Genomic DNA, 19,810 nt, shown 5'->3' with positions numbered 1-19,810 from the left:
TCAAATGACCCTTACACAGGGGTTGCCCAAGGGAAAACACAGTTATTTATACTGTAGTTCATAACGGTATCAACATTACAGTTACAAAGTGCAACAAAAATAATTTTATGTTTGGGGGTCACCACAACATGAGGAACTACATTGAAGGGTTGCAACATCAGGAATCTTGAGAGCCACTGTTTTATGAGGTCCCACTAGTGAATTGTTAGCTTTATTTTCTGAGTGACTGACTATTCAGAAGGTCCTTGTCTATGCCTATATCTTGTTTTCTTATTTTTCACAGAAGTAACAGACTATAAAAATGACTTCACATACAAGAGTCCAGTGGCAGTTTCAGTTGAAATTAATTCATAAGAAAGTTTAAGCATGGTATTATAATTTTAGATTATCCAAAATTCCCAAAAGCATTTAAACAGACAATACATGTCATTATTCACTTGGGATAAACAGAACAAATAGTAACAAAACTGAGCCCTCCCCTCAGGAAAATGTATATGGTACTCACTCCTGGAGCTTAGGGAAGAGAGAATATCTTAATGCTGGCATTAGTAACCACTGGCTCACAAATAATTGGCCTTTATTGGAACTATTAAAAATCATTTACAGTTTTACTTTGTAAGAAAGCTGATGTTGTACTTCTTTTGTTCCTTGAGAACTGTCACTCAAGGAACTTACATCATACCTATTCATTCCAAAAGGCACTAGAGACGAGAGCTTAAGCCTCTGCACAAAGCCAAGTACCCAGAGTTTATAAAAACTGTCCAACGTTGGTCTGTAATTTATTTTAGACACTAAAAAAAAAAAAAACATCATTTCCTTGGAAGATAAAATTTTGATCCCACAGGAAATTAAGATAAGAACTCATGGCTTAAAGTCAACATCCTGGTTACAGGACAGTTATTTCCCAAGTGTGTGTCACGAATTCTCATTCTGTGTTATTTCCAAAGGCTCTTCTTGTCAGCCCCACTGTTGACCAGTCATCAGAAGGCATCCAAGCCACTGCTAGTTCAACTTCAGAAAAATTCCAAAACGGGAGGAGAAGGGAAAGCTAGGCTGCAAGCGTGAAGAGCCTCATTTTACCAAACTCTAAAGAATAACAGCAGTAGGAAGCAGGAAATCTGTGTCCATGTTCTGTATGTTGAAATTATAAGCTCGGTGAATATGGGAATAGCTCTAGAGCCTATGTCTGTCTCTAATGAGCCATTAGCCTGTTTTGAGTCATGTGGAAGAAACATGGGGTTGATATTGAGATGACTCCCGTGAGTAGAACTGATCATTGGTGCTGTGTTACCTTTACAGATTCCAAATGGTCACCAATAGTGTAAATAGCCAATTACAGTTACTATGACAATGTGACTTTTGTTGTGAAATATAGGATTAGACAAAGTTTAGATAATTTGTTCCTCTAATAAGCCAAGCAGGTCAAAAGACCTAGATGCTCCATAAGAAGGAACTGAAAATATTCTGTCTACGTCTTGGTGAGATGTTCAAAATCACAGAGCCTAGCTTTGATGTGCTGAAATATCATCATGGGACCAGAACCTTGATAATTTCCACTATCAGGGCAAAAACAATGGCAGAGCCATGACTGGTCTCTGTATTAACACCAAGCCACGCACCACTGCTGTTGCTTACGCTTCGGACAAGATTGCTGCTGTCAAATGCAGTGCATTGATCTTGAACCGTAGAATTAGTCAGCATTTTTATGGTATTCATCCTATGTTGTGAAGATAAAATCGTTGATTCTCAATGCTGCATCATTACACAGCACAGGGATAGACCTAACTGGGCTGATGGTGAGGGAATGAAGAAATGACAAACATACAAAGACACACAGACACAGAAAAGGCTGGGATCAGGTAGACTGGGCTGTCTGATGGAGAAGCTCAGAGTGCTTATTATAGACAATTGAATAACAGGATGGAGTCAGTGCATTGTTGTAACTGAATGAACAGGCAGGGTTTTATATACAGATGAACAAGGAGGCGGGGTTTATGGTACATAGCAGGAACAGGCAGGCAAGGTTATTACACGCAGATAAGCAAGCAGGGTTTATGGTACAAGCAGGATTAAAAAGTCAGGCTCAGCTAATCTCATGAAGAGCACTCTCTAAAGGAGCAGTCATTGGACGTGGGAGAGGGTAGGTAGATATTTTTTGCACACACTATCAACATCCACACCTGAGCCTCCCCCTGGGAGGAAACTGCATGCTTCCATAGGTCTGAGGCAAGGGTCCTTGATGGGACCATGCCCATCAAGAGTCAGCAACACACCTCCACTCTGCACCCCACATGCTCAGGGCTTCTTCCACTCCCCACAGTTCAGTCTTTGGGCAGAGGTATCTGCTCAAGTGAAGAGACTTTCCTGAAGCAGTGGGAAAGCAATGCAAAGTCAGGCCTGTGGTGGTTAGAAGGAGAAAACCCCCCACAGACTTAGATATTTGAAAATCTGGTCCCCAGTTAGAGGCTATGTGAAAATGATTAGAAGATGTGGCTTTGCCGGAGGAAGTGTGTCGCTGGGGTGGGCTAAAGGTTTCTAAAGTCTCTTGCCATCCCCAATGTATCCTCTCTGCTTCCTGTTTGCAGGTCAGGGTGTGAGCTCTCACTTGCTGCTCCAGTACCATCCATGCCTGCTTGCTGCCATGCTCCTGCCATAATGGTGATATGCTCCTGTCACTCTGGCCCTGTAAACCCCAAACAAATTCCTTCTGTAAGTTGCCTTGGTTGTGGTGTTTTATCACAGCAATAGGAACTTTAAGACAAGGTCAGTCATCAAGGTTATTTGGGATACAAGATACCTATTTTGTTTTCTCTGATACTTAATAACTATTATTTATGTATATGTGGGTTTTGCCCACACGTATATATGTACACCACATGTAAACCTGCTGGGTTCCAGTATAAGTCAGAAGAGGGTGTTGGAGCCTCTAGAATTGGTGTTGCAGACAGTTGTGAGTCACCATGTGGGTACTGGGAATCAAGACATATGGAAGAACTCCTAAACACTGAACCATTTCTCTAGCCTCCTCCTCTGATACTTTTAAATATATGAAACACATTCCCTCAACATCCAGAAACCCCCTGTAGATTCTTTTTTTCTTACCAGCTCATTCCCATTTTGATAAATGAATGTTGTGTTTTGTGGTATGATCGACTCTTTGGAGAAATTTTTTCATGATCTCAATTTACTGGCTGTGCCCATATGCTCCAATAAGAACATTTTTGGAGACTTCCTCAATAGAAGCTAAACTACAACATCATGAGCTGTGGCTCTTGTACAGATGCCCAGCCAACATCTGGAAGAGCTGGCCTATCCATGTTCTACTGCTCTTGCTAATCTTTGGTGTTTTAACTATTAGTGCTATCATTAGGCCAAGTAACCATAAACTGATATGATCTTTTTTTAAAAAAAAAAAATTCTATATAGAAGAGACTATGTGGTTTATGAAGCTGAATATGCAGTAATCACCAATATCAATATGTCTGGCAACTCTGAGCTCCAAGACATCCCTCAAACAAAGAAACATTTGTTACTACTGTAAATATCTCAGTGTGGCTGCAGAGTAGAAGAGAACAAGATTATGACTGAGATCATTTAAGTATTGGAGGAAGGGGCTAAACATATCGTTTCAAGAAAATAAGTACAATGTTGAGGATGCAAAGCAGAGATAAAGTATTCTTTCTGTCTAAGTTTATGTGTATGCATGTGTGCTTGCGTGAGTTTATGTACACCAGAAAAGGATGTTGGCTCTTTGGGAACTAGAGTTATAGGCAGTTGTGAGCTGCCTGATGTGGGTGTTAGGAGCCAAACCTGGGTTGTATGCAAGAGCAGCAAGAACTCTTAACCACTGATTTCTCCAGCCACACTAACATGGGTGAGTTCCTAAGATTCACTCAAATTGTTTGCATTCATCTCAAAGATCAAAATAGAATCTGAAAAACATCAAGATGAAGTCAATGCTGATCGCAAGCAGAAGAGTCCCGTCTAATTCTATGAAATGGTCAACTAGCTAGATAAGAGTCAGACAGACAGACAGACATACACACACACACACACACACACACATTTACTTGGGAATAGAGAGACAGAAAGAGAGACAGCGATGTAGAGGCAGAGACAGACAGACAGACAGACAGGCAGGCAGACAGACAGCACCCTACAGGTGTCCTGAAGACGGAGGCCCACATATGTATGGTACATATAGAACAAGATTATCCAAAACACCCTTGTTTTAAGTCTATCGTCTTGAGATAAATAGTAAGAGCCCTCTTTTCATTACAACATTCCAAGTTTAAAGCCTAGGTCACATGGTCATCCCACTCATGTTGACAGGGCAGAGAAGAGACTATATGCTGCATAACAACAACCTTTGTTAGACTGACACTTTCAGTGCAAGAATCTAACAGGAGTGTTTTCTTTAATCTGAACGTCAGTATAATTCCACGAGTGGGCATTCTGAATAACTAGGTGTGGGAACACAGAAAAGGTGAATATATTGAGGTTGGCAGTTCTGAAAACACGTATAAAATGTATAAAATGCAATTTATGCCCTGAAAAATAATGCTTTTTTAAAATAGTGATGAATAAAGTAGAAATATTTCATAACACACTTTCTGAGGGACAGAATCTAACTAAATGAAATTGCATAATGCTAATAGCAGTTGTCCTTGTAGAGCAGAATCAGAAGTGTTTGCGACTTTTCTTTGCATGTTGAGTAGATCCCATTTGTCCTATTTAAATAAGCACACATTTGCTTTTATAATAATAGTAGTGAAGTGTTTGGAAACGCTCAGATTGACTCACAAGGAAGCAAAGTATATTGCTAAATACAAGACATACTTAAGGTGATTTATAAAAGCTGAAGATACAAGAAAAAGCAAAGTTATACTAGAAAAAAATGCGAACAAAACGGAAGACCTGGGCCTCCGACAACACAGGTGCAGGCCACAGAGACAGCACAAGGATGAATGGATGAGTTCTAATGCTGGCAGCTACAAATTACCAAAAGCCCTATCTTCACAAAGAAAGAACAACCTTCAAAACTCAGCAACAACAAGAGAAGCAAGAACAGTAAACACTTATGAAACATCACATTGTGCCCCGAATGCTCAGGTCATTTCAGTGAAAACAGACATACATCACTCACAGAGAAAACTGTGTCAACACAGTAAGATAAACAAATATATCCCAGATCGCAAGACTGTAAGCCATATGCTCACACTAGATAGGTGAAGACCCTCCACCTGGAAATATAACTTTACAATGTCATACAGTTCTTAGATTAAAGTAGAAAATCACACTTGACATTTCAGAATTTTTAAGACATATTGGTAAATAGCCTATTTATAGGAATCTATCAGGCACAATTAAGGCACCGATTACAATAAAACTGACTACATTAAATTTAAATAATATTAATTAAAACAATCTCATTTAAATATCCTGCTTTAAAAGATAACTAGGAAAATGTAAAAAGTAACCACCTCAAAAGAGCACTGGGAACAAGTTAATGAGAATAAATTACTAGTTCCTGCAAGTTTCTTCTAGCAGAGTATATCTGGCCCTGCCTCTGGCTCCTGCCACTGCCTTGCCCTAGGGTCTGGAAGCAACAGTCTGTTCCTGCCTCAGGCCAAGAAACTCAGACCAGCTCCTAGAGGGAAGCTGGGGGACACTGTCTCTCCCTGCTTGTCAAGAGGAGAAAAATAACAGCAGGAAACAATTGAACATACCAAAGAAGTACAAAATAAAATAGACTTAAAGAACAGGCCAGTGAGGAAATTCTGAAAGTAGATAAAAAATATAACGAACTCCACCAGCCATTTTTTTCCCCAAAAGAGGTCAGAACTGATGGCCAAAATCCCAAATTTTAGGATAACATTGATCAACCATCCACAAGTGTCTGCACTGCTTGGGGAGGAAGACTCTGTATTATTTGACCAGAGTTGAAATGACAGAATCTCAAGACATTAAATCAGCCTACGGAATACATTTTTATTTCAATGAAAATCTTCACTTAGAAAATAAAGTTCTCTTCAACAAATTTCATCTGAATGAGGGTAGTGATGTGGCTTCAAAATTCAATGAAATCAAATGGGAATCAGGGAAGGATTTGACAAAATGCTCAAGTCAAGCATTGAATAAAGCCAGCAGGAAGCAGCATAAAGAGGCAGAGAACAGCTCTACCTAGTTACCTAGTTACCTAGTTACCTAGTTATCTAGTTACTGTTCTGCTGTAGGTGCAGATGTTAGAAAAGGCCATCAAGGGCCAAATCCCTTGCAGAGGCTATTTGATTCCTAATACATACAATGAAGGAGAGGTGGGAAGATGATAAGGATGATGAGGAATTGGAAGATATTAATGAAGAAGGGAGTAAGGATGAAGGTGAAGGTGTTTGTGAAGAGGAAGGAGAGAAGGGTGTAGGTGAGGCTGATTAGCATAGAGGACTGATATATTCCAACCTTTTTTCTTTTCTTTTTCTTTTTTTTTAATTTTCTTCAGGCCCTGGGAGCAAGCCGCAGTCATTGCCTTCTCCCTGCCTCGTCTTGAGCCCAGTCATCCTGTTTCTGAGGTCTCTCTCCTCTCAACACCATGACTCTCAGTTTATTTTAGGGGAATACCTTGAGCAAAATAAAATGGTAAGATAATCTCCACTCTCCTGTTCTGAATTCATTTTATCCTTTTTTTTTTTCTCTTAAAAAACTGTGGATTCAATACCACCACCATGCTTTGTGGAGAAAAAAGAAAGAAAGAAAAGCCCTTCAGTTCCCTTACCTCTGCTGGAAGCTGAAGGGTGCTAGGTAGCTTTTTTCCTTTCTCTATGATTACAGTGTGCTCAGAGATAACGATGAGTCTCTATGTGAGCACAGACAGTTAGAATTTACCAACATGGATTTGACTTTATCTTAATAAAAAGGAAAGGGTCAGCATGGGTGGATTGGAGATGTCTGGGTGGGTTAAGTGGGTATTTTGATAAAATGGCTTCTCCATTGGCAGGTTTAATTGTGATATTTAACAGACATCATTGCAGTTTAAGATGACACTCTCAAAATAAGTTCTCTCTTAACAACAACTTGAACCCTGTCATTCAATGGGAGAATCAGCAGAACCTGGGAGATTTTATTTGGAGTTGACATTTTCTGTTATAACTCAATTTTTTTTGGGGGGGGATCCACTGGAAAGAAAAAGATGCTCAATTTACATATTGAAGAAGTTGCTTTGATACCATAAAATCAGTATGTGTAAAGGACCTGAGTCTTTCTGTCAGAATAGATGTTCAATATGACCTTTCAAGTTTGGCCCGCATAATGACAACCTTGTATTTTTTGATATACACTTTGCAGCATGGCAGCAAGGCTATGAAGATTGAGTTAAAGGAATTTGAATCATGTCTTAATGTTCCTATAACTGAGTGATATGGGTACAATTTGCTGCCATGGACTGGTACCCTTGTTTTTTAATCTCAATTTGACATTTTTTTAAATGGGCCTTTAGTTACTCTAATACTAACTATGTCAGCACTTGCTCCCACCGTGTCACTGACCTGTTGTTCTATTGCCATCTGTAGGAAGAACAGCTGCTATCATGTTTTCTTTGGCAGTGTGAACTGGCCAAGCCAGTGGGCTATCAGGTTAAGTGTGTAAGTAGGAGGGAGTACTCTGTCCCAGGTATGTCCCAGGTATGTAGCAGAAGGTCTCAGATGTGACTCTGAGCTCTGTCTGCTCAATGCCATTGTGCACAGAGTAATGTTTGTGAAGCTAACCTGATAATAAGCTTTTTAACACTGGGTCTTAATTAGAGTTTCTACTTCTGCAAGGAAAACACCATGACCAAAGGGCAAGCTGGGGAGGAAAGAGTTTGTTTTGGCTTACACTTCCACATTGCTGTTCATCACTAAAGAAAGTCAGGACAGGGACTCAACAGGGAAGGAACCTGGAACCAGGATGCAGAGTCCAAGGAGGGATGCTGCTTACTGTCTTGCTTCTCATGACTTCTCCTGTCTTTTTTCTCATAGAACCTAGGACCACCAGCCCAGGGATGGCACCACCCACAATGAGCTGGGCCTTCCCTTTTTATCACTGAGAAAATGCCTTACAGCTGGATCTCATGGAGGTATTTTCTCAACGGAGGCTCCTTCCTCTCTGATGACTCTAGTTTGTGTCAAGTTGACACATAAAACCAGCCAGCACATGCTGTAAAATAAAACTAAAATCAATGCCACTTTTCAGAGATTATTAATGGACAGCCTGGTCAAATTCAAAGCTTTTTGATATATAAAACTTTACAAATAAAACTAATCCATCAATGGGCAAAGTGTAACCATAATCTGTCTAGACAGATAGAATGTAATTTCTGCCCAGGATGATGTTTAATTAATATATCACTGTAGTAGATGTGGATCTCCTAACAAGAAGATTATCTTTGATGACCACAATACTACCATCAGGATCAATAAATTAGCAGTAGTTTCCTAAGATTACAAATCTCCTGTCATTATTTGGTAATTTTATTTAGATCACTTTCACATATTTTAGGAAGTTTCTAATACATTAGGTTTCCGAACTATCCTTTAAGTGGCCCTTAATTTTAGCTATCTCTCTCCATATTCCTCCTATCTCCCTCTCCCCTCCCAACTTGCTCATCCCATTTACGCTCCCCCCTACCATCCATCAATAACTATCTATTCTATTTACCTTTCCAAGGGAGGTCTCTCTCTCTCCTATAGTCCCTTGCTCTATGTCTACTCTCTGTGGTTCTATAAATTGTAGCTTGGTTATCACTGAGTTAATAGCTAATATCCATGTGTAATTGAATACACTGAAAAGGTTAAAATTTTTCAAAACTCCTAGCTGGCTGAGCAGAACCAAGAGTGCAGGTCAGCTTGGTCGTGAGCTCTGTGTTTCAGGAACTTGGCTGACCACAAGATAGATGGTTGATTACGAATAGGCTCTTTAAGAATAGCCTACACAAAATGTTCTCCATGACTGTTCCTTGTACCCTGTCACAAACTGAATAATGGGCTGGGACTTTTCACAGGTACTCTCCAATAACTCCCTTCACTCCCCCTGGGTTATGGATTTCCCCCCCTGGGTTGTGGTTTTTTTCCTTGTGGTTTTAGCCTTTAAATTTTCTCTGCCTCCAAAGCCTGGGGTCAGACCCCACTACCCCTGCATGGGTTACAGGTCTTGACCTCAGCATGCTGATTGAAATATACCTCTTGCTGATTGCATTGAGTTTGGTGTCTTGTGAGTTATTGGGTGGCCGAGAATTCCTGAGACTTGGGTGAGGTCCTCTCTTCTTGAGGGTCTTACAACACTGCATATTTATTTTTCTGGGTCTGGGATACCTCATTCAAGGTGTGTTTTTTTTTTTCTAGTTGCACTCTTTTATCTATGAATTCAATCTTTTAAACAGCTGGGTAACACTCTACTATGTAAATGTACTGCATTCTGTTTTTTGTTTTAATCCATTCTTCTGTTGGGGAATATCTTAAGCTGTTTCCAATTTCTAACCATTATAAATACAGCAGCAAGACTATTATGAAGAGAGCAGCAACAAACATGGTTGAGCAAGTGTCTCTGAGGTAAGATGGAGTGTGCTTTAGTTATAAGCTCAACATGGTATACCTGGATCTTGAGGTAATCTATTCCCATCTTGCTAAGGAACCATCCCACTGATTTCCAAACAGGTTCTACAAGTTTGTACTCCTACCAGCAATGGATGAGTATTCTCTTTACTCCACATCCTTACCAACTTGAGCTGTCACTTGTTCTATTGTTCTTATCCATTCTGACAGGAATAAAATGGAATCTCAAAGTAGTTCAACATCCTTAGCCATTGCAAATCAAACCACTTTGAGATTTCACTTTTTTCTTATTTTTAATTTAAAAATTTATATATGTGTTATCAGTGTTTGGGTATGTGTACTCATGTATATACACATAAAGTACGATGATTATTAGATTTTTATATCAATGTAGTGCTCATGTCAAAATCTTAGCATTTGAGTTTTCTGTTTTGTCTACACATTTACAAAATATTGTATCACACAATATATTTTGTCATGGTCTGAATGAGAAATGCCACATAGGTTTATATGTTTGAATGCATAGTTGCTGCTTGGGAAGGCCATTAAAATCTTTCGTTTCAAGATATCAAGTTTATGATAGACACTGTGACCAAACAGGAACATATAAAGTCATAAGTGATTACTTGCTATTGTCAACAATGAACTGAAGTTAGAAAACTTTGATAAAACATGTAGTCTTCCATGAAAACTAATATCAGAAAGATTTTTTAAAATGCACATAGCACATGTCATTTTTGGCAAAAGATATGGAAATACCAATCAAAGCTGCTTCCATGTAGGCAGCAGATCTACAAAACATAACAATACAATAGCATATTTATTTCTTTTGTAGTTGATATAACAAAATTACTGTCTGAGTTAGGGTTTTACTGCTGCGAACAGACACCATGACCAAGGCAACTCTTATAAAAACAACATTTAATAGGGCTGGTTTACAGGTTCAGAGGTTCAGTTCATTATTATCAAGGAAGTAACAAGGCAGCATCCAGGCAGGCATGGCTCAGAAGCTGAGAGTTCTAAATCTTTATCTGAAGGCTGCTAGCAGAATACTAATTTTCAGGCAGATAGGATGAGGGTCTTAAAACCCACACCCACAGTTCCTTGACTACTCCAACAAGGACACACTTACCCCAACAGGGCCACACCTTCTAATAGTGCAAATCCCTGGGCTGAACATATACAAACCATCACAATGATTAATAAAAGCAATGTAAGAGAGAAAGGGTTTATTTTATTGTGGCTCCAGATTAAGTCTCCAATGACGAGTTTTATCCAATCATGCCACGTCTTCCACAACCATTTCATCTTTCTGTCTAAAGTTTTAAACAATAAAATATTAGTTGTCATCCTTATCTCTCCCCCCTCTCTCACACACATACTCAAATTAATTAATAAGTTAAATAAATGTAATAAAAAAATTTAAAACTAAGACAGCTGTGTATACTATTGAGATAAATGTGATTGCATGTGGTATAAACCAATGAAGACAGCAGTAATAAAACATGGTTCTACTGAGTTACTTAGTTTACTATTTATGTATTTACTATCAACTTTTCAAACCAAATACATAACAACAGGTCTCAAAAAATCTTAAATTAGGATAGATTTTTATATGATGTAAACCACTAAGGTTATAAATACATACTCAGGGTAACAAAAGCTGACTTTGATGTTTTGCCAACTGTATTTAACACCAGGTTTCTAAAATTTTTTTAAAGGAAAAATATTTTTTTTCTTTAACATATATTTAATAATATCATACACTGTATAAGAAACAGAAAAAGTAAAGTTCTCAGTCTCTTTATGGACTGTATTTATTGTTTAAAGTTTTATTTTGATGTCAAAGGATGTTCAATTAAATCTTAAACTGAATTCTTGAGGCTCAAACATAATAGGGATAAAACTAAAAAAAAAAAAACTTAATCTTATAAAAGATAGTAACTTGTAAACTGTTATATAACTCCTTTAATGACAAGCTGTTAAGCATAATGTTTTGCTCTGGCTAGGACTTCCAGTACTATATTGAATAGGTAGGGTGAGAGTGGGCAGCCTTGTCTAGTCCCTGATCTTAGTGGGATTGCTTCAAGTTTCTCTCCATTTAGTTTGATGTTGGCTACTGGCTTGCTGTATATTGCTTTTACTATGTTTAGGTATGGACCTTGAATTCTTAATCTTTCCAAGACTTTTAACATGAAAGGATGTTGAATTTTGTCAAATGCTTTCTCAGCATCTAGTGAGATGATCATGTGGTTTTTTTTCTTTGAGTTTATTTATGTAGTGAATTACATTGATGGATTTCCGAATATTGAACCATCCCTGCATTCCTGGGATAAAGCCTACTTGATCATGATGGATGATTGTTTTAATGTGTTCTTGGATTTGGTTTTCGAGAATTTTATTGAGTATTTTTGAATCAATATTCATAAGTGAGATTGGTCTGTAGTTCTCTTTGTTGGGTCTTTGTGAGGTTTGGGTATGAGCGTAATTGTAGCTTCATAGAATGAATTGGGTAGTGTTCCTTCTGTTTCTATTCTGTGGAATAGTTTGAAGAGAATTGGTATTAGGTCTTCCTTGAAGGTCTGATAGAATTCTGCACTATCCCAGACTTTTTTTGGTGGGGAGACTTCTAATGACTGCTTCTATTTCTTTAGGGGTTATGTGACTGTTTAGATGGTTTATCTGCTCCTTGTTTAACTTTGGTACCTGCTATCTGTCTAGAAAATTGTCCATTTCATTCAGATTTTCCAATTTTGTTGAGTATAGGCCTTTGTAGTAGGGTCTGATGATTTTTTTAATTTTCTCAGTTTCTGTTATTATGTCTCCCTTTTCAGTTCTGATTTTATTAATTTGGATACTCTCTCTGTGCCCTTTGATTAGTCTGGCTAAGGGTTTATCTATCTTGTTGATTTTCTCAAAGAACCAACTCCTGGTTTTGTTGATATTTTGTATGGCTCTTTCTGTTTCTACTTGGTTAATTTCAGCTCTGAGTTTGATTATTTCCTGCTGTCTACTCCTCTTGGGTATATTTGCTTCTTTTTGTTCTAATGCTTTCAGGTGTGCTGTCAAGTTGTTAGTGTATGCTCTCTCCTGTTTGTTTGTTTGTTTGTTTGTTTGTTTGTAAGCACTTAGAGCTATGAGTTTTCCTCTTAGTACTGCTTTCATGGAGTCCCACAAGTTTTGGTATGATGTGTCCTTCTTTTTATTAAATTCTAAAAAGTCTTCAATTTCTTTCTTTACTTCTTCCTTGACCAAGTCATCATTGAGTAGAGCATTGTTCAGTTTCAACGTGTATGTGGGCTTTCTGTTGTTTTTGTCATTATTAAAGACCAGCCTTAGTCCATGGTGGTCTGATAGGATATGAGGGATTATTTCCATCTTTTTGTATTTGTTGAGGCCTGTTTTGTGACCAATTATATGGTCTATTTTGGAGAAGGTACCACGAGGTGCTGAGAAAAAGGTATATTCTTTTGTTTTAGGATGAAATGTTCTATAGATATCAGTTAAATCCATTTGGTTCATAACTTCTGTTAGTTTCATTGTGTCTCGGTTTAGTTTTTATTTCCATGATCTGTTCATTGCTAAGAGTGGGGTGTTGAAGTCCCCCACTATTATTGTGTGAGGTACAATGTTTGCTTTGAGCTTTAGTAAAGTTTCTTTTATGTATGTGGGTGCCCTTGCATTTGGGGCATAGATGTTCAGAATTGAGAGTTCTTCTTGGAACATTTTTCCTTTGATGAATATGTAGTGTACTTCCTTATTTTTTTTTGATTACTTTTGGTTGAAAAACAATTTTATTTGATATTAGAATTGCTACTCCAGCTTGTTTCTTGGGGCCATTTGCTTAGAAGATTATTTTCCATCCTTTTACTCTGAGGTAGTTTCTGTCTTTGTCACAGAGGTGTGTTTTCTGTATGCAGCAAAATTCTGGGTCCTGTTTATGTATCCAGTCTGATAATCTATGTGTTTTTATTGGAGAATTGAGTCCATTGATATTAAGAGATATTAAGGAAAAATGATTGTTGCTTCCTGTTATTTTTGTTATTAGAGGTGGAATTATGTTTGTGTAACTATCTTCTTTTGGGGTTGTTGGAAGACTACTTTCTTGCTTTTTCCCTCCTTGTGTTGGAGTTTTCCATCCATTATCCTTTAAAGTGCTGGATTTGTGGGAAGATATTGTGTAAATTTGGTTTTGTCATGGAATATCTTGGTTTCTCCATCAATAGTGATTGAGAGTTTTGCTGGGTATAGTAGTCTGGGCTGGCTTTTGTGATCTCTTAGGGTCTGTATATTATCAGTCCAGGATCTTCTGGCTTTTATAGTCTCTGGTGAGAAGTCTGGTGTAATTCTTATAGCTCTGCCTTAATATGTTACTTTGCATTTTTCCCTTACTGCTTTTAATATCTTCTCTTTGTTTTGTATATTTGATATTTTGATTATTATGTGATGGGAGGTATTTCTTTTCTTGTCTAGACTATTTGGGGTTCTTTAGGCTTCTTGTATATTTAAGGACATCTCTTTCTTTAGGTTAGGGAAGTTTTCCTCTATAACTTTGTTAAAGATATTTACTGGCCCTTTAAGTTGGGAGTCTTCACCCTCATCTATACCTATTATCCTTAGGTTTGGTCTTCTCATTGTGTCCTGGATTTCCTGGATGTTTTGTGTTAGGAGCTTTTTGCATTTTGCATTTTCTTTGACCGTTCTGTCAATGTTTTCCATGGTATCTTCTGCACATGAGATTCTCTCTTTTATGTCTTGTATTCTGTTGGTGATGCTTACATCTATGACTCCTGATCTTTTTCCTAGGTCTTCTATCTCCAGGGTAGTCTCCCTTTGAGATTTCTTCATTGTTTACTTCCATTTTTAGATCCTGCATGGTTTTGTGTAATTCCTTCACCTGTTTGGTTGTGTTTTCTTGCATTTCTTTAAGGGCCTCTACCTGTTTACCTGTGTTCTCAAATCTTTTGAGAGTATTGTTTATGTCCTTTTTAAAGTCCTCTATCATCATCATGAGAAGTGATTTTAATTCTGAATCCTGCTTTTCCAGTGTGATGTGGTGTTAGGACTTGCTATGGTGGGAGAACTGGGTTCTGGTGATGCCAAGTAACTTTGGTTTCTGTTGTTTACATTCTTATGCTTGCCTTTTACCATTTGGTTAGCTCTAGTGCTACCTGCACTCACTGGTTCTGACTGGAGCCTGCCTTTCCAGTTATCTCGGTTGTGTCAGAACTCCTTGGGGTCCGGATGTCTCTGTGATCCTGAGCTCCAGCTGTTCTGGGTACAGTGGCTCCTCTAGGATATCTCAGGATATGGTGTCTCCACAGTAGTAGACCAGCTAGGTGTTTGCTGCTCTGAGTGTAGTCGCTCCTCTAGGATGTCTCAGGATATGGTGTCCCCTGCTCTGGGGGGCCGTGGCCTCTCTAAGATGCCTCTGGATGGGCGGGTGCTCCTACCTGCAGCTCTGTGGGCTTCTCTCGGTTGCCTCCAGACTCGGTTTCCACAGGGGAGCAGATCAGCTGGATGTCTGCTTCAGCCACTGGGATCCAGGAGAGGGGCAGAAGGGGAGTGGTATTCTGCAGGGGCAGGGTCTGGATGCCAGGTGTGCTCTGGGGGCTCCCTACTACCAGTTGTGCCTCTGGGCATAGGGCGGTGGGCCTGCCCCTTTATTTAAAGAAACTTGCTTTGCCATGGCTACTCTCAGTGATCAACTACTTATGTCTCCTGGTAAATATAATGGGTTTGAAGTTTGTGTAAGTTACAAGGGTCTAAGAAAGTAATTTAATGCTTATAAATACAAATTGTAAAAGTCTGAGTATGTAAAAGCTTATATAAGTTGTGAGAGTCTAAAAAAATGTTTTAAGATGTGTAAATGTGCCTTTAATCTCAACACTAAGGAGGTCTAAGCAGGCAGATCTCTGTGAGTTCTAGGCCAGCCTGATCTATAGAGTGAGTTCCAGGACAATCAAGACTACACAGAGAGATCCCATCTTAGAAAAACAAATTTTTAAAAAAAATATGTAAGTACAAGTTATAATGATCTAAGGAAGTGGTTGAAGGTGTGTAAAAAATGAAATTCTGTATGATATCTTTCCCTCACTGTGTTGTATGCTATATGAAGATTTCAAAAGTGCAGAGTTTTAGCATTAACCAATGGAGTTCTGATAAGCTATTAATCTAGCCCTGAGTGGTGGTTTGAATATGCTTAGCCCATGGGAAGTGGCACTTTTAGGAAGTGTGGCCTTATTGAAGGAAGTACTGCACAGTGCTGGCAGGCTTTGAGATCTCCAACTCTGCCCAATGTAGAAGAGAGTCCCCTCTTGGCTGCATGTGGAAGATAATTGTCTTCTACTGCTTGTGGATCAAGACAAAGAACTCTCAACTCCTTCTCCAGTACCATGTTTGCCTGCTGCCATGCTTCCTGCCATGAAGATAATGGACTGAACCGCTGAGTCTGTAAGCCAGCCCCAATTAAATGATGTCCTTTATATAACTTTCCTTGGTCATGGTGTATCTTCCAAGCAGTGAAACCCTAACTAAGACAGAAGTTGGTACCAGAGACTGGGGTATTGCTGTGATAGGTGTAACCATGGTTTTTGTTTGAAGAAATGTGGATTTGGAGACTTTGGATTTGAAATGCAGTGGGTTGCTTTATGTGGGTGCTTAATGGGCCATCCCAGTAAAAATATGAAAGGCATTGGTGCTGCGGGCGATTTGAATTCTGGAGGCCTGGCTCAAGACCTTTCACAGGAGAAGAGTTTTAGTATGTGGTCTTGAGATTGTGTTTCTGATATTTTGGATAAGAATGTGGCTGCTTTTTTCCCTTGTCCAAAGAGTCTGCCTGAGGTTAAGGTAAAGAAATTTAGATTATTTGCATTGACAAAGGAAGTCTCAAGAAACCTAGTTTAGGCTTTGTCCTGTGGTTCACTCTTATGAGGACTAGCTTGATCAAGCATAGCAAGCTTAGAAAAGAAAAATACAAAATGTATAGTGAAAGATTAAAGGGGCACCAGGAAGTAGAATGGAGCTAAATCCTGTGTTCCAGGATATTGAATTGAATTAGGGAATAGTGACCTTCAGGCAAGATCCCACCCAGCTAGGCTCATTGTTTAGGCATTTGCAGTTGAACCAGGTCTATCATGTTAGGCATTATTATTACCTGGTTATTATTTTCATTTGGACATAAGAAAATGTTGGGAGCCGACTTTAGTAGAAAGCGGCTAGATCAACTTTGCAGCCATCTGGAACCATATACCCTGATGAAAGACTTGGTTGTCAAAAGCCTATAACAGCTGAAGCACACTCTGATAAATATATTGTTTATCCCACATAGCTTGTTTTGCTGTTTAGTGACCTCAGCTGTATGGTGCACGTGGTAAAATGTTTTCACCTGTGTTCTCCTGCTTGTGTATATAAATACCTCAGAATTCCCTTCAATAGGAGGGAGACATGAGAAAATAGAAGAGAGACTGAATCACACCCTGTTTTGTCTCCATTCTTCGCGTCTCTTGCCCCAAGAGCCCCACACTCTCTCTTGACCAGAGCACTTAGCCCCAAAAGTGTTGAAGCAAAGCATTGAGGCCGAGTGTGGGCCTCAACATTAGTGGTGCCCGAACAGGGACTCCAGTAAGCGGGATACAGTGGAAGACACCCTGCGCTGGAGAACCAGTCGACTGACGGAGCTGGCTGAATTCGGAAGTGAAACAAAGGTGATTGCATAGTAACAAAAATGGGGCAAGAAATAAGTAAATAGAAACAGATGAAAAAGGATTTAAAGATGCAAGGAGTAAATTGCAGGCTGCTCTGAGTCAAGAGAGCCAAACAGATAAATAAAGGTTATAGTAACGAAAATGGGGCAAGAAATAAGTGAGTAAAAACAGATGAAAAACGCTTTAAAGACACGAGGAATAAATAGAAGGCTGCTCTAGACAGAGAGCTAAGCAGAATGATAATGTTAATTGATTTAACTTTCAAAATGGGTGTGATTCTGAGTTGTATAATATTTTTCTGGATAAAAACTCAATGTAAAGGTTTTTCTGGTTACTGGCTTAAGGAAAGGCTAATTTGGAAAAAAAGGTTTTTCTATGAGTTTTCTGATGAGGTCATTAAGGTAGTAATGTCTTCCAGAATTATATGGATCAGACATGACAGAGGTAGGCCTCCAGAACACTAGATTTCAGAGAATCAAAATAATTATCTTGATACTAAACCTTGTTTTGAGATTTGTATATTGCAGAATACACAGCTTTGGAGAATGAATCTTATCACCTGCATGTTCACTGATGCCCTGGACTTCCAGCTGGATGCAGTTAAGACAGACTTCAGATGCTTATCAATTTACCCTTCCCCTCATTCCTCTTCTAAAAGTCAACGCCCATGTTCAGCTTGAAGAAGTTAATGAGGAGTCAGCGCCCCAATTCCCTGGACTTGGGGACTGAGGTGGTTAATATTAGGCTGTCTTTATCTGTATAATTGTTACTAAGCTGATGCAAAATTCAAGGATTTCATTGGTATAAATTTGTGGGTACAAGGCTTAGACCTTTCACTTCTCCAACAGGGGAAGTTGTGTGTTGCCTTAAAGAGTGTTGCTTTTATATCAAAGGTTTAGATATTAAGTCTCTTGTCTCTCGAGTTCATGCTGTTCAAACTGATGGCTTTGGTACGGCAACAGATAACAAATGAAACCCATACAGGTCCAATATTACAGGCTGGAAGTAGGGGACTCTGAAACCTCTGTCATCAAGACTGATGAGGATTAACCCCTAACTTGCGTGCTAAGCTGGTTAGCCAATGACGGGTAAGAGAGCATACCGAGACCCTTGCCCCTAAAATAAGGGAGGCCTCACCATCTTAAGTGAGGCTGGGGTCCTTTGTTCCAACCTAGGACAGGCATGGTTTCCGTAAGTTTTCCCAGCCTTCCCTTTTGAAAAAAATTTAAAAAGGGGGACCTGTTGGGAGCCGACTTTAGTAGAAAGTGGCTAGATCAACTTTGTAGCCATCTGGAACCATATACCCTGATGAAAGACTTGGTTGTCAAAAGCCTATAACAGCTGAAGCACACTCTGATAAATATATTGTTTATCCCACATAGCTTGTTTTGCTGTTTAGTGACCTCAGCTGTATGGTGCACGTGGTAAAATGTTTTCACCTGTGTTCTCCTGCTTGTGTATATAAATACCTCAGAATTCCCTTCAATAGGAGGGAGACATGAGAAAATAGAAGAGAGACTGAATCACACCCTGTTTTGTCTCCATTCTTCGCGTCTCTTGCCCCAAGAGCCCCACACTCTCTCTTGACCAGATCACTTGGCCCCAAAAGTGTTGAGGCAAAGTGTTGAGGCAGAATGTGGGCCTCAACAAGAAAATATGATTATGTGTCAAATAGAGGAGGTGGATTGCAATCGACATTCTCAGTTGTCAGCTTGAGTCTATCTGGAATGAACTACAATTCAGAACTTAGAAAAATCTTGTGAAAGGTAAAGGCTTACTTAGGTCCAGGTGTGGTGACACATGCCTTTAATTCCAGCACTCAGAATACAAAAGCATGTAGCTCTCTTGAGTTCAGGGTCAGTCTACAGAGCAAGTTCCATGACAGCCAAGATTAGGCTGTGAAGAAGTTGGGAAATACAAAGCTGATAATGATATAATAGAATAAGAGGGTCATGTTCCAGCCCCGGCAAGCAGCTTTGGCCATGTAGCTCTGGCTTTAGAGTCAAGAATAGACTGGGTTACTGGGAGAATTAATTCTGATTACCTGTAGCTAAGAAATTAATATTGATTAAGAGACCAATATCACTGAGGTGAAATTATTTGTGAAGTGTTTTCTAGGAGCACAAATTATTTGTATTCCAGAGACAATCCATGTGCTGGCAATTGGACTTGGTAATGTATAAGAATCATCCAGGTAGTACTAGTTTTGAAGACATGAAGGGGTCTTGAAAGAAAGTTGAGGCATGCCACCCTGAAGAGAGTCTATGAGAGGCTATTGATGAAAATGCAGTCTAGTTGCAGCAGAAGACCCCAGTGTATCAGAGATGCCAGTATCATAGGATTACCACCAAAACAGCAGCAAGAATGAAGTGGAGCCAGCTAGAACCTAGAGTGCTACAGAGGGCAGAGCTGGAGAAGTGACCCAAGCCCTTTGAAGGGCCACACAGAAGATCATGTGTGGATCCTAGACATTGAAACAAGAAGCTAGGATGTTGAAGTTATCTTGGAGCTCCCAAGATG

At 39.2% G+C, this 19,810-nt stretch overlaps 1 pseudogene; it reads left to right on the top strand.

Moving 5' to 3' along the window:
- Positions 1-1,584: 1,584 nt before the first annotated feature.
- LOC117720455 (protein SET-like) lies at positions 1,585-6,435 on the top strand (annotated as a pseudogene).
- The last annotated feature ends 13,375 nt before the right edge of the window (positions 6,436-19,810 follow it).

Source organism: Arvicanthis niloticus, chromosome 15 (assembly GCF_011762505.2).
Source record: "Arvicanthis niloticus isolate mArvNil1 chromosome 15, mArvNil1.pat.X, whole genome shotgun sequence".
NCBI classification, from domain to species: Eukaryota; Metazoa; Chordata; class Mammalia; order Rodentia; family Muridae; genus Arvicanthis; species Arvicanthis niloticus.
The sequence above is the reverse complement of the archived record's forward strand: the minus strand, read 5'-3'. Positions and strand labels throughout refer to the sequence as shown.